Raw genomic sequence first — 25,270 nt, forward strand, 5'->3', positions numbered from 1 at the left:
AAAATGGGAACGAAAAAGAAAGGGTGATGTGACACCCTATTCCCGATGGTAAACATCACTTCACTATGTCGGGAAAGGGAAGGAAGGTGGAATGTGGGTTGTCTTTGCTGATGAAGACGATGCTTTGCGAGTGAGCGAACGAGGAAGGGGAGATGATAGCAGGATGGGTGGTGAGTTGACCAGAAGAACTCCGTTTACGTTGTGGCTTGGAGGCTTGTTTTTGTGGTAGGTTGGCGATTGAACCGGAGATGGAGGCGAGCATTTTTCTTGTTAATATATTATTATTAGACTTTAATAAATAGTTTATTATAATAAAGAAGATGCTCATAGCATTTAATTATTAAGACTTTAATATATTAGATTGTAATATTCAACCACCTTACCATTGTCGATTATCTATTTATCTTTGTGGGTGGGGTGCACCATTTCCATCATTAGTAAAAAAAAAAAAAAAAAGCACATCTTCTTCGTTTATAAATTCCAATAACTGACGGTAAAAGAACAATTTATATACCCAATTTCTTGCAGAATACAGACCATAATCTTGGGTAATTAGTTTCATACTTTAGCTGCCTTCTTTAACACCTTTTTAACGAAGTCCTTGACTTCGGATACAAGCTCCTCGCATTCTGGCAACTCGGGGAAGACATAAAAACTATGGCACATGTTTGGGTAGTCCACCAAGTAAGCTTCTTTGCCGGACTTCTTCAACCACTCATAGTACCTTATTTGCCAGTCCCTTAGAACATCAAACCCTGTCACAACCACTAACGTAGCCGGAAAATCAAATTTTGAAATGTCCACCGCCTGTGGGCCGCTAACGTTGATGATTGGATGGTCACGGTTGTAGCCTTCACCTGGCGGCATGAACACCTTCCAGTACCAATCTGTTCGATGCAATGACAAGATATTATTTCCTTGGAGTTCTTTTTCCGATATTGTTCGCTCTTCCCCGCCAAAAAACGGTAGAATCGCCACACACACCGATTACCTTCACAATCATACAAATCGGATTAAAATTTACTCACATACAAACAGTAGCGAAACCAGAACATTTTAGTCTGGTTTTCTCCTATACGGGTCCAGCTCTTGTTTTTTCTTAAAAGAATATTAATTAGATTATTTAAAAAAAAAATGAAAGGTTCTCTTCACTAGTCGCTACTGACAAATCTAGTTACACATATACAAATTAGATTAAAATTTAATTACTAGTTATTTAGGCCAAGTGTACCCCCTGCTATAAGTGTGTGGGGGGGTTATGAATATGTCGTCTGGTATGTTTTTTTTGAAAAATATTATTATATTGATATGTGTGTGTAATATATATATATATGTGTGTGAGAGAGAGAGAGAGATGTAATGGGGCTATAATACTATTACACCCCTAAATTAAAAATTGCTCGTTTGCTAATGTTGCGATACGTGCCAAAAATTACCTCAACTTTGTAACCCCCATTACACGTAGCCTTACAAATAATAGCAAAACCAGAACCCTTTAGTCTGGTTTTTCAGTGCTAGTTACGACTAATCCAACTCTTGTTTTTTCTTTAAAATATTATGTTATTATGAAAAAAATCAGAGGTTCTGTTCGCCACTGTTAAGCTACTGGTTACGGCGAAAGTTTTTTCACAGTCCACTGATGTACCTTGAGTTGTTGGAAACCGGACTCGCAGGCTCTTTGAGTAACATGATGAGCTAAGTTTCCGCCAGCGCTATCACCTGCGAGAAAGCACCGTGAAATATTTGCATTTTCGGGTAAAGATTTTGACCTATGCTCTTCATCGTCGAGAAACTTCAGCACATCAAAGCCATCTTCATGTTGCGCAGGGTATCTGTGCTCGGGTGCAAGACGGTAATTAACCGAAACAACAATGGCAGGCACTTTTCTCGCTATTCGGTGATACATAGCGTCGAAATAATCGATGTCGGGGGACAAGAAAGCGAACCCACCACCGTGAAAGTACACAATCACCGGGAGATCTTCTGTTACGTGTTCTGTGGGGACGTATACACGGAACCACAGGTTGCAAGTTGGATCCACGGTGACATCATATGACTTGACACCATTGATCGGGTTGGACGCGGGTGGAACCCGGAGCTCTATAAGTTTGAGAATACGGCGGTTGATGGTGTCGTCATCTCGTATAGATGCGTAGGTTACGGTGGAAAACACCGAAAGGAAAAAATGTGTTTTCAAGGGCAAGGCGAGTGATGTCTTTGCTGCAGCTTCCATAGAAATTAAGTGGTGTTGAATTGATAAAAGCCACGCTTCACATATATACACGTTTAGAACAAATGAGTTGAAAGCACAAATCATAAATGGTAAATTGATTTAATGAAACTTAAATATTTTATTATTATGCATGATCGCATGCTTAGCATCTCGTGTTACTTAATTATATGTTTAATTAAATAAAAAACTTCATAGCTGGACAAAGATAATGCTTTATATTCTTTTAATTAATTAACTCTCTCATAATAAACCTATAATATGAAATATAATAAATGTATTAAATCGGCCACCGGATACATTTATATATATGTGAACCGATACTGTTTCACATGCGAATGACCCAAAATATACATCCATCAAAACAAAAATAACTATACAAATATGGAAAGAATACAAAGACACAATCAATCGCAAAATATAGTACAATACTGATGAAAATATAATACAATGCTGAGTAACAACACGATGTCGAGAAAATAAATAGAAACAATGACGAAAATAAACGAAAAACAAAATGATAAAAAATACACACAATGATTTGAACAAAATCCTAAAATCTACAAGTTAAAATCGAAAAGCGAACACCTAAAACCTAATATCACAGAGTTCGACGAGACAGTTCCAACGCTGCTAGTTTGAGTTCAATCGAAGTCTGTTTGTTATGCTTTCTACGACTTTCTATTTTAAGAAGATCCTATTTCACCCTTAAGTTAATTTATCATTTATAGTGATGTCTTTGTTGGACGTAATTTCCATCTTAGCATGCATGCCCGTCACGTGTAGGTGACCGAGTTGGACCTATTGGAACCACGAGATTCATTAATATGTAATGGATTTATGAGGTTGTAATTAGGGTTTTCTTATATTTGGTACTGTCTTAACTAACAAGTTAAGTTAGTCTATATAAACTGAGTTATGGTTATACACTATAGATTGTAATGTAGATGCAACCAAGTTAGGATTTATCAAGAGTCAAACTAGTTAGAATTTGAAAGTTGTAATCAGTTTTTAAATAATATTTTTTTTATTAATAAACAAGAATTATTCGTTTAGTTTGTTTATTTATCGATCGGGACTTGAGTCTTCTACCCCTTTCTACGTTTTGTCTGGTAAACAAAACAGCACAAGAAGGAAAAAACAAAAGGGTTGTTAGCTCTAATTTTTTTAATCTATAACCAACAAAGAATTGTTCTTTGCCGTCGAATTCCAGGGTCTACCACACATTTTATCATGTATAAGTTATTTATCTTATAATTATGAAACAGTTTTCTAAAGATTCTCATCTAGAAAATATATATATATATATATATATATATATATACCGCACATTTTATCATGTATAAGTTATTTACTGTCAAATGTTCTTTTCAATGTAGTGTAGTGGTAGGGAGTTTGGGTTTTTCAATGGAGACTCAAGTTCAACTCTCACTTACAACGCTTTGTGGGGCACATTGGTAGCTCAATGAAAAAAGACTGGGGTATCTGGGTTTTACCACATGTGAGCCTTCAGGCATGTGAGTTTTTTCCGGAACTAGAGATAACTTGGAGGCGCTTAAGGGCTCCGTATGACTGGGCTGGGCCAGCTGGCGATGGCCTTTAGCCATTGGATTACCTCATACGAAGTATCAACCATTTATAAAAAAGAAATAGACCATCAAATTTACGTTTCGTTTTAAGCCTTAAAAAAAAGTTATAGTCAGCATTGTAATTTGGATGAATATATTAATGTGATTGTGAGATCGGTGTTTGGGAGACTGAAAGGGTTAAGGCACATGGGGTATATTGACTTGAACACGAAGCCCGAGATAATGTTTATCAAGCTTGGCTAACAGGGATAAAAGCTTACTATGGGAGGGAAAGAGGCACTCATGGGTATTACATATGCACCAGTCAATCATGCACACTCATATCATTTCTACAGTTAATTACCCATAAATCACAAAGTTACTGACAACACTTACCCACGAGTACCCTAGAACTTTATTAATTAATTTTAATTCTTCAATAGTCAACAATGAATCAATTTTGTGTGGCAAACCTTTGTCATAGAATGAAGCCATGCACCTTACCCACATGTGATGGGGTGGTGTTACCATGTGGTTTGAAAGCCATACACCCTACCCATATAGACGCCCCTTCCCCTATGACGGACTTTTTAATAGATTATATATTTAAGTGATATATTGTAAATCGTTGATAATTAGTTTGAATTATGTTTATCTTCACCCAAAATACTTGGGCTCCTTTTATATATTTATACCAATTGATTAATGAGAAAAGGGAATTAGAACACTCTTTTACCTATACTCAAATTAAAAAATAACTGCCAGCAATCCTTCTCATCAGAATTTGTCACACCCCGCCACAGTGGAATCATGAGGGGTTGGTTTTCAAAGCATATGATAATCGAAAACACAAATATACAAATTGGATGCATAGTTTAAAAGTCAGAGCTTACATCCCATGATCAAAGTTAAAATACCAAAACATTTACGAAGAGACATGGTTTCAAAGATTTTTTCCCATATGGCATAGCACGTTGGATTATACAAATAAAATCCAACAAAAGATGTATCCAACACTTGCATGCATGTTATCCTACAACGATTTCCGCTTGAGATCTTGTGTTTTAAGTACCTGAAAAACATACTTTAAAATGCCAGCGTAATGTTGGTGAGTTCACATGTTTTAGCCTTTAAAAGTTTGTAAAACCTCTTAGTACGAAAATGATTTCACGTATATGATAAGAAAAACAAGTAACGATTGACCCATCGTAAGTTTGCAAAGAATACGATTCATATGAACATGAGGCATAACCAAACAAGACACAGTTGTTTCGCCCCCCATAAGCAAACGAGTAGACACTATCCAATCATTCGACCATACAGATCGGTAGTTTGAGCGACTAACCATGGCCCGGGGTGTCATGCCAAATAGTAGTATTCACAGAATCTCAGGCTAATACGTAGTTAATAGTTATAAATAAACGATATGGGGAATTCATAGATCCAAACAATAACTCATGCACATAAGGGTCGGGTCTTGTTTCTTATTAACGTATAAAAACGAATATTTGTATGCTTTTCCGCTAATTTAGAAAGCGTTAAAAGTATAGGAGCCGTGAAACTCACCTCTGAGTTTCCTAAATGAGATAGCTAGCGAATATCGAAAACGAGTGTGGGACTTCTCCTAACCTTGACCTAATCAGTTAAGGTTACTTAGAATCTCATAATACAATATCAACTTACAAGTTGATCTTTTGTAACGTCCATCCAATATGTTAGACTTGTTGGTGTATGCTTTAAATGTTAACGTGTATCCCAATGAATCGTTGGTGATTCATTTATGTGTTTTATGACTTTATCATACGTCTAAGTTTTGGATCAATATATATAACGTTATATATATTAAGTTTGCTATTATTATTCCATAAGTTTTCACACAAGCTTTATATTAAGGTTTGGTGACTTAGCACTAGTATATAACACTTTGTTTTTTGTTATATTCTTAACTGATTCTTTAGAGATTTTGAGGTGTGAAGTGACCAAATTTTCTTGTATCAAGCGACTTGTTTTTGACTTGAAATTTCTAACACATACTCTCACGTGTCTTAGATATCCAGAAAACTAGGATACATAATTTTTGGAGGTGGTTAAGGGGTCCAAATGTATTTATTAGTACACCAAGGTTGTATAGCGGAATTTCTGGATTGTGTGTGATAAAACCTTTATTTGACTGACCTAAACTTATTTTCACGAGGGGTTTGAGTACAAATTTTAAACCTAGAACTAAAGGTACATTTTTCAAAAAATAATCACGTCATTTGGACTTGATATGACTGAGTTATGGGTCCTTGAGTAAGACTCAAATTCTGTTAGCAAATGACAATCGCATTTTTGTAAAGACACTTTATGGTATCAAAACTTGTCGAAATTGTATGAAATCGGTTGGGTTGGAAAATAGACTCAGCTTAGAATATTTTAGACTCAAGAACAAAATCTTTTAGTTAAATATTGACCACTTTATTACCTTGTTAATCTGGGCTATAGATTCTACCTGTAGAATTTCCATGAAGTTTGTACCTTTTAGGTTTATTTTGCACACATTCTATTTGTATATAAGCATTAACCTTTGGTTAATGACGCATGAACATGTTTGCTATTGTTCTTAACACATTTTACGCCTTATACTCGAGTAACAAATACATGTAGGTGCTGATTTCTTGTCATAAGTTTGATTTTTGTTCATGTCCATAGTTCTTACTTTTCTTATACATGCTTTTGTAGATCTTGGTTTCTCTTAAGTTATTTGGTTGGACCTTGTTTGAAAGGGGTGATGCTGACATGTACGTGTGTAGGATCTATAATGTGACATTTGTCAATTTTGGATTATTTTATACTTGTATTCTTAATGTAAACCCGACCCGTTTTGTATCCCGAACCTTTTGATATTATCAAAATGATGAATTTTATGTTACATATTTGTTTTATAGTTGTGGGATCTAAAAAAAACACCCTTTTCGGTTCTTAAAATGCCCCGAAAACGCTCAAAACGAACTCCTAGGACTAAAACTACCAAAATGGAGACTTAAATGACTCATTTGTAGTTTGTGCTTTCTTGGGTCTATAATCAACCCATTTCATGCAACACCCTTTATGAAACACCCATTCAACTTACCCTATATATACACACCCATCTTCTTCATTTGTGCTTGCTCATTTCCTCATTTCTCTCTCAAATTCTTGAATTCTAAGGTTGTTCTTCATAAGCTAATCTTTCATTTTAACTAACTTCTCAATACTTAAAGCTTGATGTTACAACATATATATAATATACACTCCTTTTTTAACTTCGGTCTTTCATTTCTCCAGTCTCGGCCGGTTGAAATGTTGGGCTAGTAAGGCAAGGTTACATGGAGGACTTTGTAGTCCTTATTTATATATTTAACAAATCTAACCATATAACTTGTTATACTTGCTTAACTTCTGCATATTTTAGTTTATTGTTCATATTTGTCAAGTTCCATGGTATTGGGTATATGGTGACTAACCTCGGTTTCATCCCAAGTTGAGAACCGAACCAAAAACCGAACTTTTGTTTAAAAGCTTTATTGTTAACTTTTTAAATGTAAAACTTGAGTATTGTTATTTATAAGCTATTTTACAAGTTCCATGGTAATTAGATATGTGGTAACCATCCTCGGTCTTATTCCAAGTCAAGGAACGAACCAAAAAAACCAAACTAAACCGAGTTCACTCGCTTAAGACACACAAGTGTGTTTTTAGCCACCAAAACTCATATTTTTCTTCAAGGTTATATTTTAAATCAATTTTAGTTAGTTTCTAAACATACTTGGCATGTCGGTAACCAACTTGATCTTATAACAAGTTCGGACCGATAAAGTCGTATACTCGCTTAACGAACGTCAAGGTTCTTCACAATATAACTAAATACTTGGTTAAGTCTATTTTGATTTTTATGGAGTTATTTCATAACATTTATTATTTTGGGAAGTTAACTTTGAGCTTGGTCAATTGTCAAGTCTCGAACCGACAAACCCGAACACTCGTTTAAACCTCGTTTTTGTATTCTTTTAACCAAGGGTTTTGCAATATTGCATTTTACCCCACATTATTACTTAACATAGGTTGAGTACAAAAAAAAGAAAAAAAATAATGAATAGAATACCGAGACCCGGTTTCGAGTAAACGTATTTTACAAAACTCGTTTCTTTAATTTCTCAAATATTTACATTTTAAATCCTAAACTTTATTTATTTACTTTATTTGTTATGTATTTTATTTTAAACCCTTCCAAGACTACCTACTAACACAAGACCCGTTTAATATAGGTCTTGCTCGTTAAACCGATCTTTCTGATTATTCACGACACTATCTTTCAAGTTATTTGTTAACGTGAGTACTTTTTCATCCCCCGTTTTCCATATTTTGGTTTGGGGGTGGCATTGCATACTTAATCTATTTCAAATGATTTGTACTTGAGTCTTAAACCACAACACTTATTGTATATGTTTACTTAAATAAATGCTCGATTTGGTGTTATATGCTTTACATGATTATATGCAAATTCTTGAATGCTAAGGCGGGTAGCCTCATCAAAGTATGATCATACGTTAATTCCGAGTATATATGGTATCCCATATACAAAGGTGTCGTCAATGTATTCTTATTGACGATTTCATTATTGTCGTCAATGTATTCTTATTGACGGTTTTATTATCTAAATTGTTTCTATTATTTATTGTTTTCATATACTAGTTGTGGATTTCATACTATATACTTATTGTCCAAAACTATGAAAATTGCTCACCAACCTTTGTGTTGATAAACTCTATTTTATGCAATGTTATAGGTTTGATGTTAGCTTGATTGGATTACTTGAAGAAACTTATTACCTTGGCTTTAGGATATTAGAAAATGAAAGAACAAGTTATTTGTTTATCTATCTATTTGGCATTTTGTATGAATAATTGTTGTGTTATTTATGATGATATGGATTTAAATGAGTTGTTTAAATATTGTAACTTTATAATATCGTTGTGCAATGAGCAATCATGTCGCGCCTCGACGTTTCCGCCTTCATTGGTCGGGGTGTGACAGATTGGTATCAGAGCCATTGACTATAGGATAGGTGGTTAGACGTAACAACCTAGTATAGTTTATGCTCTAGGGTCCCTATACGTGTGCTCATACGTGTTTACCCTACTTGATTGTTTATTGCATTTATTTAATTATTTATAAACTTGTTTAAAACTCTATCTCATCATAAATGTACACATACACACAATTTCAATAGTAGTATTCTAAGGTATTTTTACCTTAAAACAAAACATTAGTTTTTATATTGTGTTTTATGGATCACAAGCTTAACTTGGATCTCGTTGTTTACAATCTCCTTAAAGCTAGGTTCTATAATTTGTTTTGTGATAACCGTAAGGAACGAAACACTTGATTCGATCATTTGACAAAAAGATTCCAAGAATCGAAGGTGATTTACTTACCTGGGATGATTGGGTTTAGTGTTGGTTTCTAGGTCAAGAAACTCGAGTTATATGAGTCGACACTTTAAGTTGTCGAATGCGAGCGTTCCAGTCACCTCCTTATTTTTGGTGTTGAAAACATAAAAGCCACGGTGATACGTGGACAATTGTTTTTAACATCTCGTTGTATCTCCGTTTTGTTGTATGTTATTATCATGATTTGAGTCAACAACATAAAAAACACGGTGATACGTGCACATGTTCGACTCCATATATATTACTTTTACATAAGTTTTTATTGCCGGGATATCAAATCATGGTGGTTCATGTACGATTTTCCCGACTATATATATGTTTACAAGAAATTTTGTTATTTTATTTTTTCGGAATATCAAATCATGGTGGTTCATGTACGATTTTCCGACTGTATACAAATTTCAACACTTCAAAACGTCCAAATTTTAAATTCTCGAAACTTTGAAACATATACTTATATAAACGTTTTTATCATTTGGTTTATGTATAAACTTTATTTCTACTAACATTCTCATCCTCATGACACTAGGATTCACGTAAAAAAAATGGTTACATACATCTTCTATTTTAAACTCAATGCCCTCAAATTCACTACCATTCTTTATAATTTTTAGAATGCCTCCGCTACGACGTCACTACCGCAAGGACTCCAAACGCAAGATAGCCGCTTTAGTAGCCGAACAAGTCGCCGCTGTGATTCACAAACTCCTAACTCACTTACAAGCAAACCAACCTCCACCCGTTGTAGCACCCGTTGAACCCACACCCGCTCCTACTTGTACAAACAACTTACCGGTGCTAACCCAACCAAATTCCTTGGTACGAACTGTGCGACTACCTTGTTGCAATGGTTTGAAAAGATGGAAAGTGTGTTCCGACACAGCGAGTGCCCCGAAGCGAAGAAAACTAATTTCGCTTTGAGCATGTTTGAGAAAACCACTCTTACATGGTGGGGTAGTGATATGCATCTCCAAGGGGCGGAAATCGCCATGGCTCTCCTATGGATCGAGCTTAAAGAACTTATGATGAAGAAGTTTTGCCCAAAACACGAGCTCCAAAAGCTCGAAGTCAAGTTTTGGGAACATAAGCAATAAAGTGGTGATAACGCCGCCTACTCACTCCGTTTTCACGAGTTGAGCACTCTTGTTCCTCACTTGGTCACCCCGCTCGAACACAAAATTGACAAATACATTGGAGGTTTGCCCATGCTAATCCGTGACTCGGTAATGAGTAGTAAACGGGCAAACCTTGAAGACGCTATTACGCTAGCCAGAGCCCTCTTCGAAAACCATGTCAAGGCGGGTACACTTTCGATCAAGAAAAAGTGTGACAAGAGTAAACCCGAACCAACCCCTAAAAGCAAAGTTGATCCACCTCCTCAAGCCATAAATTACTCCAACTCATCCCACCAAGCCAAGAAGAAATTCAAGCCCAATCACCGAAACTATGCTGTCACCCACCCACAACAAACTCAACAACAATCTCAAGCTCCTCCAAACCGAAAACCCTACACTGGTCCTCATCTATTATGCAACAAATGTCAATTTCACCATCCCTCAAACATGACTTGTCACCATTGCACCATTTGCAACCGTTACGGTCACTTCAATACTACATGTGGAAATACACCTCGTGGACATCCCGCTCAACCAAGAAACAACCCGCAAATCCCGCAAAACCCACAACAACCCCGAGCTTACTATAATTGTGGAGACCCTAACCATTTCCGCAACAATTGTCCTCGACTCGTTTACGCAAACCAAGCCCAAGCCGTAACCGTGCCTTATTACCAAACCCAAGCTTACCAAGTCCAAACCTACCAACCTCAAATCCCACAACTAAATGCACCTCTCATCCAACCAATTCAAGCCATCCAAGCACCTCCTCCTCCACCCCAAGCACCACAAGGAAATCCCGATAAACAAGGGCGTGCTTTCATGGTAAACGCCAATCAAGCTCAAGTCGCAAACGACGTTGTAAACGGTATGTTTCTAGTGAACGAACATTTGGCTTCAATTTTATTTGACACTGATGCCGATAGGAGTTTTATTTCATTAAAATTTGAGTCTATACTTGCCGTACCTCGCACTAAATTCTCTAGACCTTTTTCCGTCGAAGTCGCCAACAGAAATTCCATCACAATCAACTCGGTCATTCGTGATTGTATTCTCACTCTTTGTAAGCGAAAATTTTCGATTGATCTTATCCCGATGCAAATGGGAAGTTTCGATGTCATAGTAGGCATGGATTGGTTATCTTTGCACCGTGCCGAAGTCGTTTGTTACGATAAAATCATTCGAATCCCGCTTGTAAACAGTAAAACACTCAAGGTCCACGGCAAGACTACTCCTAAAAGGCCCAACCTTATGTCATACTCTCAATCCCAAAAATATTTGCGCCAAACGTATGTTCCGTTCCTAGCTCAAGTGGTGGTTAAAGACCTTAAGGAAAGAAAAATCCAAGACATCTCCATCGTCTGTGACTTCCTCGATGTTTTTCCCGAAGACGTCACCGGTCTTCCACCCATTCCCTCGGTAGAATTCTGAATCGATCTTGTGCCCGGAGCAATGCCCGCAGCCAAAGCTCTTTACCGTTTAGCCCCGTCGGAAAAGCAAGAGTTATCAAACTAACTCGAAGAACTTTCTGACAAAGGTTTTATTCGTCCAAGCTCTTCTCCTTGGGGCGCTCCCGTCCTCTTCGTGAAAAAGAAAGATGGTTCGTTTCGTATGTGCATCGATTATCGTGAGCTTAACAAACTTACTATTAAAAATCGTTATCCTTTGCCACGAATCGACGACCTCTTCGATCAACTTCAAGGTGTAACGTGTTTCTCAAAAATCGATCTTCGATCGGGATATCACCAATTGCGTATTCGCAAAGAAGACATCCCAAAAACCGCATTCCGTACTCGATATGGACATTTCGAATTTCTAGTCATGCCTTTTGGTTTAACCAACGCACCCGCGGTATTTATGGTTCTCATGAACCGTGTTTGCAAACCGTTTCTAGATAAATTCATCATTTTCTTTATTGATGACATCCTCATCTTTTCCAAAACCAAGGCCGAACATGAGTATCACTTACGTTCCATTCTCGAAGTCTTAAGAAACAAACGACTTTACGCCAAATTCTCATAATGTGAATTTTGGCTAGAGGAAGTTCAATTTTTGGGACACATTGTCAACGACAAGGGTATTCATGTTGATCCCGCAAAAATCGAAGCCGTCAAAGATTGGAAGACTCCGACTACACCCACGGAAATTCAATCTTTCCTCGGTTTGGCTGGATATTATCGGCGTTTCATCCAAAATTTTTCCAAGATCTCTTTACCCCTCACTTCCCTAACTCACAAAGGAAAGCCTTATGAATGGGGATCCAAACAAGAAGAAGCATTTAATACTCTTAAACACATGCTTTGGAATGCTCCCATTCTAACCCTTCCCGATGGAAACGACGACTTTGTAGTATTTAGCGATGCTTCTCACCAAGGTCTCGGTTGCGTTCTCATGCAACGAGGTCAAGTTATCGCGTATGCTTCAAGGCAACTCAAGGTCAACGAGAAGAACTACACGACTCACGATCTTGAACTTGGTGCTGTCGTTTTCGCACTCAAAATTTGGAGACATTACCTTTACGGAACGAAATGTGTGGTTTTTACCGATCACAAAAGCCTTCAACACATTTTTGACCAAAAAGATCTCAACATGAGACAACGAAGATGGGCTGAGTTACTTAGTGATTACGATTGCGAGATTCGCTACCATCCCGGTAAAGAGAATGTCGTGGCCGGTGCCCTTAGTCGAAAGGTTAATGTCAAATCCGTCTTGCTTCTTAGCGTCACCGTTCAAACCGATCTCCAAACCAAAATCTATCAAGCCCAACGTACCTCCGTTGACGAAGGTAACATGTACGACGAAATGTCATGTGGAGCCGAGCTTCAACTCGAAACAAAACCCGAGGGCTTATTGTATTATCTCAATCGTTTATGGGTTCCCGATCGTGATGACCTTCGTACTTGCATACTCGACGAAGCTCGCAAGTCACGATATTCTTTTCATCCCGGTGTGGATAAAATGTATTTCGATCTTCGTTCTACCTTTTGGTGGCCGGGTATGAAGAAAGAAGTAGCAACGTACGTTTCGAAATGTCTTACTTGCTCTAAAGTCAAAGCCGAACATCAAAAACCCTTTGGGTTACTCGAGCAACCACCGATTCCCATATGGAAATAGGAAGATATTGCTATGGACTTTATAATGAAACTACCCACTACTAAAAAAGGCAACGATAGCATTTGGGTGATTATTGACCGATTAACCAAGTCCGCTCACTTTATTCCAATTCGAGAAATACTCCGTTGAGCAACTTGCCCAAATCTACGTTCACGAAATCGTGTGTCGCCACGGTTTACCTTTGATTATCATCTCTAATCGCGATGCTCGATTCACGTCTCATTTTTGGCGATCACTTCAAGAACCCTTGGGAACTCGTCTTGATATTAGCACCGCTTATCATCCTCAAACGGATGGACAATTCGAACGTATGATTCAAACACTTGAGGACATGCTTCGAGGGTGTGTACTCGATTTCGGTGGGAATTGGGATTCTCACATTCCTTACATTGAATTCTCTTACAATAACAGTTTCCATTCTAGCATCGGTATGCCTCATTTCGAAGCTCTCTACGGTCGCAAATGTCGTTCCCCGATTAGTTGGAACGAAATTGGTGAAGCTCAAATTACAGGACCCGAAATGGTCCAAGAAACCACCGACCGCATCGACCAAATCCGCAAGAACCTACTTGTTGCTAGAAGTCGACAAAAGAGCTACGCTGACAAACGGCGAAAACTGATCGAATTCAATGTCGACGATCTCGTCCTTCTCAAGGTATCCCCTTGGAAAAGAGTTGTTCGTTTTAGAAAGAAAGGAAAACTAGCAAAATGGAGACTTAAAGGACTCATTTGTAGTTTGTGCTTTCTTGGGTCTATAATCAACTCATTTTCATGCAACACCCTTTATGAAACACCCATTCAACTTACCCTATATATACACACCCACCTTCTTCATTTGTGCTTGCTCATTTCCTCATTTCTCTCTCAAATTCTTGAATTCTAAGGTTGTTCTTCATAAGCTAATCTTTCATTTTAACTAACTTCTCAATACTTAAAGCTTGATGTCACAACATATATATAATATACACTCCTTGTTTACCTTCGGTCTTTCATTTCTCCAGTCTCGGCCGATTGAAATGTCGGGCTAGTAAGGCAAGGTTACATGGAGGACTTTGTAATCCTTGTTTATATATTTAACAAATCTAACCATATAACTTGTTATAGTTGCTTAACTTCTGCAAATTTTAGTTTATTGTTCATATTTGTCAAGTTCCATGGTATTGGGTATGTGGTGACTAGCCTCGGTTTCATCCCGAGTTTAGAATCGAACCAAAAACCGAACTTTTGTTTAAAAGCTTTATTGTTAACTTTTTGAATGTAAAACTTGAGTATTATTATTTATAAGTTATTTTACAAGTTCCATGGTACTTGGGTATGTGGTAACCATCCTCAGTCTTATTCCGAGTCAAGGACCGAACCAAAAAAACCAAACTAAACCGAGTTCACTCGCTTAAGACACACAAGTGTGTTTTTAGCCACCAAAACTCATATTTTTCTTCAAGATTATATTTTAAATCAATTTTAGTTATTTTCTAAACATACTTGGCATGTCGGTAACCAACTTGATCCGTATAACAAGTTCGGACCGATAAAGTCGTATACTCGCTTAACGAACGTTAATGTTTTTCACAATAGAACTACATAATTGATTAAGTCTATTTTGATTTTTATGGAGTTATCTCATAACATTTATTATTTTGGGAAGTTAACTTTGAGCTTGGTCAATTATCAAGTCTCGAACCGAAAATCCCGAACACTCGTTTAAACCTCGTTTTGGTATTCTTTTAACCAAGGGTTTTTCAATATTGCATTTTAACCCACATTATTACTTAACATAGGTTGAGTACAAAAAAAAAAAGAAAAAAACTAATGAATAGAATACCGAGACCCGGTTTCGAGCAAAATTATTTTACAAAACTCGTTTCTTTAATTTCTCAAATATTTACATTTTAAATCCTAAACTTTATTTATTTACTTTATTTGTTATGTATTTCATTTTAAACCCTTCCAAGACTACCTACTAACACAAGACCCGTTTAATATAGGTCTTGCTCGTTAAACCGATCTTTCCGATTATTCACGACACTATTTTTCAAGTTATTTGTTAATGTGAGTACTTTTTCATCCTTTGTTTTCCATCTTTTGTTTTAGGGGTGACATTGCATACTTATTCAAATTCAAATGATTTGTACTTGAGTCTTTAACCACAACACTTATTGTATATGTTTACTTAAATAAATGCTCGATGGTGTTATATGCTTTACATGATTATGTGCAAATTCTTGAATGCTAAGACGGGTAGCCTCATCAAAGTATGATCATACGTTAATTCCGAGTATATATGGTATCCCCATATACAAAGGTGTCGTCAATGTATTCTTATTGTCGTCAATGTATTCTTATTGACGATTCGTCAATGTATTCTTATTGACGGTTTTATTATAAATTGTTTCTATTATTTGTTGTTTTCATATACTAGTGTTGGTGCATTTTGTGACCGTCGCTATGCAATTCTGATCAGCGGAAACGAAGTACGAAGTTAGAACAACTTCACCATAGGCGAAGTTCTAACAACTTCGCCATAGGCGAAGTTGTAACAACTTCTGCCATAGGCGAAGTTAGAACAACTTCGCCATAGGCGAAGTTATAACAACTTCGCCTACTGGCCCAAGCCAAGCCCGCGAAGTTGTTTTGTCTATATATATGTGTGTCTTGTTTAGGTTTGAGTATCCAAAAAGTTAGCATTTTGTGTGTTCAGTTCAATTATCTAGAGAGAAACCCAGAGGGAGAGTCGTGTGGGACGGCCCGAGGTAGAGCTCACCTCGGGTCGGACGTGTTTTGGTTTATGTTCGGTTTGTAACGTGGTTTGATTATTATATAAAAGATCTGCAGATTCGTTTATCCCATTCGTGTGTTTGTTCGTGTGTTTGTTCGTGTGTTTGTTTGTGTGTAATCGTGTTCTTCGTCTTCTATACCATAAACGAGTCTAGGAGGATTCCGCACTCCTAGACCTCGTGCGGATCTCTTATCGATCAGCGACGCCCCGGGGGGACCTACAAGTGGTATCAAAGCCTTAGGCTCTTATGCTATGGTTTGAGATCTGTGTTTTGGTGTTTCTGGCACGTTTCTGATGCGTTTTTGGCCGAACAGCCGCCGCAGGCGAAGTTATGGGGTTCAGGCGAAGTTGTCGCTTAAATTTTAGGGTTTAGGCGAAGTTATCAGTCAGGCGAAGTTATGGACAGGCGAAGTTATGGAGGGGCGAAGTTGACTTTTAGGCGAAGTTAAAAAAAAAAAAAATTGTTTGGAGTTTTCGTCTGTATGGCCAGGTGTACACGATTATTGTGAGACCGAAGACGTTGTTCCGTCAACGAGTGAAACTTGTTATCTCTTGGTCTTACGTGTGAACAAATACGTGTCAACTCTGGATATGGAGTTGAGGTTGTGAATGGGATATTGATTGAAACTGGATATTGACACATATTTGGGTGTTTGTGGGCCATGAAATAGTTGTTGTTCGAGGTTGACCAACTGAAGAAAGTCAAATTGAACTGAAGGTTTTTGTCATTATTGGATTGCAGTCAGAGCATATTATTTATGTTATTTTCAAGGCGAGTTCGAGAATTGGATCCTGAAACGTGATGCTTATTTATTAAAGTGAAAATTCTGGAACAAGTTGGATTTAATCGGGAATTAAAGTGTTTATGTTCTTGATCGTTATCCCTGGTGATTGAAGATGCTTCGGATTAATTAATGGTCATGTGTGTTAGATTCTGTCAAGGTGGTTTTGTGATGAAATTGATCACTTGATGTTGAGTAGTTGAAGATTAAACCTTATCGTATGCCGACGTGTTGGTGAAGACTTCACGTGTTGGTGAAGTTAGAAGAACTTCACGTGTTGGTGAAGTCAGAAGGACTCACGTGATTGGTTGAGATGATCAATTAGGCACGGGGATGCATGCATTTCAAAGACCTCAATCTATATAGTCGGAGAAGCTTACACTGAAGGGGAGATCTGATATGGAAGACGCTGGGTGATTGGTAGATTTGTGAAGCTACAAGACAGTTTCAGACACGGCTGGTTGAAGGGCAAACAGAAGATCATCAGTTAAGAGGGAGTCTGTTGGTGCATGTTTTGTAACAGATGATCTTTTGTGTTTGTTAGAATTGAGAGCAACGGTCAAAGGGGAGTCTGTTGGTGCATTTTGTGACCGTCGCTATGCAATTCTGATCAGCGGAAACGAAGTACGAAGTTAGAACAACTTCACCATAGGCGAAGTTATAACAACTTCGCCATAGGCGAAGTTGTAACAACTTCTGCCATAGGCGAAGTTAGAACAACTTCGCCATAGGCGAAGTTATAACAACTTCACCTACTGGCCCAAGCCCAAGCCCGCGAAGTTGTTTTGTCTATATATATGTGTGTCTTGTTTAGGTTTGAGTATCCAAAAAGTTAGCATTTTGTGTGTTCAGTTCAATTGTCTAGAGAGAAACCCAGAGGGAGAGTCGCGTGGGACGGCCCGAGGTAGAGCTCACCTCGGGTCGGACGTGTTTTGGTTTATGTTCGGTTTGTAACGTGTTTTGATTATTATATAAAAGATCTGCGGATTCGTTTATCCCATTTGTGTGTTTGTTCGTGTGTTTGTTTGTGTGTAATCGTGTTCTTCGTCTTCTACACCATAAACGAGTCTAGGAGGATTCCGCACTCCTAGACCTCGTGCGGATCTCTTATCGATCAGCGACGCCCTGGGGGGACCTACAACTAGTTGTGGATTTCATACTATATACTTATTTTCCAAAACTATGAAAATTGCTCACCAACCGTTGTGTTGACAAACTCTGTTTTATGCAATGTTACATGTTTGATGTTAGCTTGATTGGATTACTTGAAGAAACTTATCACCTTGGCTTTAGGATATTAGAAAATGAAAGAACAAGTTATTTGTTTATCTATCTATTTGGCATTTTGTATGAGCAATTGTTGTGTTATTTATGATAATATGGATTTAAATGAGTTGTTTAAATATTGTAACTTTATAGTGTCGTTTTGTAATGAGGAATCATGTCGCGCCTCGACGTTTTCGATACCTCCACGTCAATTAAATCCCATTACCATCCCGATTCAGCACAATCATTGCCTCTCCACTGTTACAATCATAATACCACCAACGAAAATCCACGTGAAAGTCTTGTTCCATTGGATAAACAGGTATCATCTTCATGGTCTATGGTTTCCGATACCTCCACATCTTCACCAACTCTTCGGTTTCTGGATCTATCTTCACTCGTGACTCATGTAAGAATGGCCGCTGTGGATTCCAACTCTTGAAGTTACTCTTCGATTGCCTGACTATAAAATCCCAGATCTCCTTCACCAGACCCTTCTTCGGACAATAGAGAAGTTCTTTTTGCACCAGATCCATAACATTCATCAACGGCAATGATTTCAACTCACACAAACTGTTGAAATATTGTACTCCATACATCCAAAATAAATGTTACTGGTACGGAGACTGGGTTCCATAATACGACCCTTCTACAGGTAACTAGTAGGACGACTGACTATAAGGCTATTTTCCTAGTCGGACTTCGTATGTATTCGACGTGCTATTATCCTCCGGCCACGAAGGTTAACTACCATTGTATATGATATACCCTTGAGAAAATATAATGGCAACATATATTATTTAAAAAATAATTGGCAACCACGGTTATATTATATAAATATACAAAGAAAATTAGTCAGGATTTGGTAAGTTGGACTGCTCGATATATACATAGTCCGGCTCCAAGTTCAAGTCTGGAAGTACATTCAAATTTGTTAAGCCTGGCTGCTCTGACTGATCGTTATATGCATGGCCCAACTGCTCGTCATTCTAGCCTAGAAACAAATGATCACACCATGACATTTTTTGTGTTTTGTGTAATGTATGTTGTTGTGTTTGTGAATTGTGATATATAGAGAGAAAGGAAGGGAGTCGGAAGGCCTAAACATTCAGATTTGACTCAATCTGCCGCGGATAGCTCTATCCGCGGCGTATAGGATACGAGGTTTGATTGATTTGATTGTCGCAGGTTGTCGGGTACCTTATTTGCCGCAGATATGGCTATATGCGACGGATATGGTACAAAATAAGGGAGACAACATACGAAACCCCCCCCCCCCCCTATCTGTGGCGTATAGCCCTATCCACCACGGGTAAGGTGGGGTCTCCAGCTATACTTGGGTGTCTCTAGAAGGACCCTATCTTTAATTATTTTTATAGATTATACAATCGGGTAAGTTTCATAAATGAGTGGTCTTCTTTAAGACCCTCTTATTAGACCTAAAAATTCATGTGTGTTTAGGTTTTCGCGGTCATGACCTAGATACTTGATAGTAACGCTAGCGTGGGATGTCATTAAGACAACATGTCATAACTCTCAAATGGTCAAACCTATGTATACTCCTTTAAGACCATTTGTTGTGGGCTAATCCTCACTGCCAGTTTAACCTCTAACTAAAATGAACATTACTAATGGTTTGATGGTCCATTGGCAAAGGCAAAGCCTTCAAACACCATAGGTTTGGGAGGAGAGGTCTTGACCTCAAGTCCCACAGACCATAAGAATTAAAATAAAATTTGTTGTTCAAAAAAAAAACTAAAATGAACACCATGGTTTGATGGTTTAAAAGGGGCACCAAATATGGAGACGCAATGTTGATACACATTTTGTACGTCTCAGTCTTTATCAGGGCATTAATGTATTTAGTATAAAGTATAGGGGTCTTAATGTAAATATGGCTAAATGAGCCATTCGCTCTAATGTAATGTTACATTCGTTACCCTGTAACGAATGTAACACATTCGTCTAATTGTAAGCTCATTCGTTAACCAAGTTTAACGAATGAGATAACGAATGAGGGCCATTCGCTATCATTTAAAGTATAACGAATAAGTATGTTTATTCGTTAAAGTATCTGTAACGAATGACACATTCGTTACTGTTAAGTTAACGAATGTGGTCATCCCCTATATATAGTCTGTAAATTATTCATTAATCTAAGTTTTCAGTTCAGTGATCATTCTCTCTCGTTACTCTGTCAAATTGTCATCTCCATAACGTATTCCAGCTTAATCATATATCAATCAACATGTGTATCGTTGTTATCAAGATCTAGATCCGTATCCAGGTTCCTTCAAGTGGTATCAGAGCTTTGGATCTGATCTACGATACATAATCGAGTTTTAATCGTATTCAATTGATTCGTTTCATGATGAATTGATTGAGTTCTAAGGTAAATTGATAATTGTAGAAACATAACCAGTTTGTTCTGTGATTGTGAGTTCGGACTAGGCAATTAAGGTTCAAATTTGGTTTTGGATTGGTTTGATATAAGTTTTGAGTAGTTTCAGTAAGATTCGGACGAGTTGGAAGTTGAAATTGGAAGTTTGAATCGTTGAAGACTTATTCGTTATGATGAAGTCTTATTCGTTAGGATGAAGCCTGATTCGTTACACTGTTTGCACTCATTCGCTAAGACCTAACCACTCATTCGCTTTAATTTCAATCTCATTCGTTCCATTTCAATCTCATTCGTTCAATCTTATTCATGAAGTTCAAACCTCATTCGTTCAACCTTATTCGTTAAGCCTGATTCGTTAAGCCATATACGTTAACTGTCATTCGTTAGCAAAATTTTAACGAACAACTCATTCGTTAACGTAATCAATTTTTAACGAATATCCCATTCGTTAAAGTATTAACGAATATCCCATTCGTTACTGGTTCATTCGTGTGAATAGTAAACGAATAACCTTTGAAAGTTTGACAATTTTAATCCCTGTAGTTTATCATGGCTGCTCAGAATTCATCTTATTATGCATTAGCGTCACAGAATGTCTTATTACAATAGATGCTGACGATGGATAACGAGATTGGCAGTCATAATAGGTGTCCTAAGCTGTTGAAACTATCGGACTTTGCCCGTTGGGAACAAAGATTCCGTGCACATCTGGGATCCGTGCATCCTAGCAGTGTTCGTTTTCTTGATGATGTTTATGCTGCACCACTGATCGGTAATGACAATATAAGTTGGACTCTGAAACCTTTTAAGGATTTTGAGACACATGAGTTGAAGGACTTTGAAAGTGAAACAAAATCATATTCTACACTCATTATGGCTTTACCGGAACATATTTTTCATCAATATAGTACGATCAAAGTCTGTGCTTCACTGTTTACTACCTTGAAAATGAGAAGTTTGGGAAATACTCTCGAAAGCAAGAAGACTTTGGTGAAATTTCAATTCAGAAATTTTATCCTGATGAAAAATGAAACTGTAGAAGAAATGATCAACCGTTTCAGCCATTTGATTGTTGAGATGTCATCTGTTGATCTTGAGCCAACTGAACAAGATAAGATTGATACTTTAAAGAATGCTTTACCTACAGATTATTCAACTTTTTTGTTCGTGCTTAATGAGAACGGTTTCTTTCAGAAACCTGAACTGACTGCTGTACAATTCATTAACAAGATCGAAGAAAGGGAATTTGATCTTAAATGTCAATCTACCTTGAAAAAAAATCAAAATCAGCAGTCATCAACTCAGAATCCGTTACTTTATGGTGGTGCATTACCGGCAAACAATGCGACAAGCTCAGTGCCTATTAATGCATTCTTTGCTCAATCTCAAGAGGGTCCTAACGTAAACAATTCTCCTAATGTATGTTTCATGGCTAGTGGTGCAACTGGAAACTCAAATGCTCATACTTCAAGCCTACCCAAGGTTAATTTACAAGAAGCTGAACAACAGTTCGCTTTTGTATGTGCGTTCATGACTTCATATGAACAACTGGTGGGAAGTAAGATTGCTACGAGTGACTCACAGATGAGGACTATGATCAAATCAACCCAGATGATCTTGAGCTTATGGATTTGAAGTGGAACATGGCCATGATTGTTTGAAAGTTTAAAAGATTCATGCAACGAACCGGAAAAGATCTTCTCACGTTGAACAAAAGGGTTGGATTTGATAAATTAAAAGTCAAATGTTATAATTGTAGTGAATTTGGCCATTTTGCCAAAGAGTGTGACAAGCCGAAGAAAGATTTTTCTGGCTCACGCAATTATGACCGTTCTTCTACAAAGTCTTCATCTGGAGGAGATAAAAGTAACACTACTAGCTCTGGTGATCAAGAAAAATTACTCAAGCTTTATTGGTAAATGATGGAGTTGATTGGTCTCAGCGTTTATTGGGAAACCAGGCAAACGTTGCTATCGTTGAGCCTGTGGAGAAGTTTGAGGATGCAAGTAGCGATAATGTATTATAAGGTAGTGATTCTTCTGACTCGGAAACTGACAGTGATCAATCTCTGTCATTTTCACAAGAATCATCTCCTGAAGAAACTGCATCTTATGCCTGCATGGCTAAGATTAAAGAGGTATGTCTTACACCTCAAAGTAATGTAAATGAATCTGCATCAATAATGGTGGATTGTTCTGAGTGTGTTGTGTTAAAAGCCAAACTTGAAACAGTATTAACTCAAAACAATACATTTACTAATGATTACTTTACGATCAAGGAATGCTATAAGCAGAAAACAAAATTGCTTGAACAAGCTAATCTGAAAATCCAGAAATTATCAGATAGTAATCATGATCTTAAAGCTAAGGTTCATTGTAAAATTATTGAAGTGGATCAACATTTAAAGGAGATTCTTCGTCTCCGAACTTGCATTTCAAATCTCGAACAAGAAAAAATGGAATTAAATCATAAACTTAGTAAATTCAGAGATTTCTCTTTCTTGTTGAATGAAATAATCGAGGTTAATCATTCACACAAAAAGAACGGAAAAGCAGGTTTGGGATACGTCGAAATTCCTCCTCCATTTAATCAGGATTACAGTTTTTTCTAAGGCAGAAAATTCTTTAAATATGCCTACTGTTAAACCTGAAAATGTTGAGTCATGTGAACCGACTCGTGAACCAGCTATTATTGAAAGCAAAAAGGTGTTTACCAAAAATGAAATGGACGGTTCAATTGAGGAGTTGATTGAAACAGATGTGATTGTTAAAAATAAGGACATTCCAATTGATAATCACATTCTGTGTGAATCGGAAGATTTTGAAAAAGTTGTTTATGATGCAAAATCTTCAAATGTTTCTTTAAACAATTCAAGTGTTCCTAACGAGCTTCCTAAAGTAATTCCAAAGGAACAAGTTAATGTAACTTTCACAAACAAGCTTTCAGTATCTGATGAGGAATTAATGCAATTTATTAATCCTCCACTGAAAACTTCAACTGGAAAAGTATTTAAATTAAAAGGTCTCTCAAAAGTGTTCTCAGACAATGAAGTTCCATTGAATCCTCTTAAACCAGAATTGATTGAAAGTGTATTTCAAGATGAAACTACTCAAATGACTGAACTTGAGAGGAAATTTCTTCAATCAAAAACTAGTAATATTCAAAAACAAAAAACAAATGTTTTTAAACCTATAAAATTCATCAAATCGTCAGGTTTGGAAAATTCATCGAATTTGACAAATCTTAAATTTTACAAAACGAAGAAGGGTTTAAAACATGAGTCATCAAAGAAGGTCACTTTTGAGACACCTAAATCTGATAATCTGAAAACTTTGTTATCACAACCGACCGGTACATCATCACAACGAAGTTTAGACTCTCGACTATGTTTCAAGTGTGGTGAACCGGGTCACGTTTCAAGACGATGCAAAGCAAAGATCGATAATATCAAAAATTATTCAACTTGCAAAACGAATGATTTTTCTAACATAAAAGAAAATCAAGTTGATGATTCTTTGACAATGTATTCGAACATCAATCCGAGGAAAGTTATTCGGATTGATGCACTTAATGTATTGAACACATGTGTCGACTGTGCTCAACCCATTTGTCCAAACACAGATTCGGGAAGAATCCGTGATGGTTATCTTAAGAAGAAATCTAAGAAAACTGCCACTTATTCTCAAGTACCGAATATGTGTGTTAATTTATTAAGTTTTCCAAAGGTTTCAAAGGGAGAGCCCAAGACTGAGGCTTGGGCTGCCTTTTTGAACTAATCATTTTACTTGATTATGCAGGGTACATCTAGGTCTGTATCAACTCAAAAATGGATATTGGATAGCGGATGTTCTCGGCATATAACCGGTAACATAGACCTTCTGCACAACATTAAAGATATTCAGAGGGGGTTATGTGGCGTTTGCTGGTAATCAAGGAGGGATGATTACAAAAGAATGAGAAGTTTCAAACGGTAGACTTACGTTTGAAAAGGTTAATTATTGTGAAAAGGTGGATCACAATTTGTTGAGTGTTTCACAGATTTGCGATAAGAAGTTTACCACCATTTTTACCGACTAGGAATGTGTTATTCTTTAACCAGGATTCACAATCCCAGAAGACATGGTTGTCATGCGATCACCTCGATCAAATGATATTTATGTACTTGACATGAGTTACGATGTCAAAGTTTCGCCTTCATCTACTTGCTTCGTGTCTAAAGCAACAGAAAAAGACTCTATTCTTTGGCATAGACGCATGGGACACATTCACTTAAGAAAAATGAACTTTTTGATGACAAATGATTTAGTGAATGGAGTGTCCCTCAAGAACTTTAAATTTAATGATCATTGCGTCGCATGCAAGAAGGGAAAACAAAAGAAGAAATCTCACCCGACCAAATCACTAAACAATATCGTTACTCCTCTGGAACGACTTCATATGGATCTCTTTGGTCCAGTGAACCGTGCTAGCATTGCTGGAGATTTTTATTGTTTGGTTGTGACGGATGATTTCTCTCGTTACTAGTGGGTGTTATTTATGGGATCGAA

At 37.2% G+C, this 25,270-nt stretch overlaps 1 pseudogene; it reads right to left on the reverse strand.

Annotated features, from left to right (window-relative positions):
• Positions 1-564: 564 nt before the first annotated feature.
• LOC143599097 (putative carboxylesterase 18 pseudogene) lies at positions 565-2,233 on the reverse strand (annotated as a pseudogene).
• Between the last annotated feature and the right edge of the window lie 23,037 nt (positions 2,234-25,270).

Source organism: Bidens hawaiensis, unplaced genomic scaffold (genome assembly GCF_021521415.1).
Source record: "Bidens hawaiensis isolate Kalapana, Puna unplaced genomic scaffold, B.hawaiensis_p1.1 tig00051483_1, whole genome shotgun sequence".
Lineage (NCBI taxonomy): Eukaryota > Viridiplantae > Streptophyta > Magnoliopsida > Asterales > Asteraceae > Bidens > Bidens hawaiensis.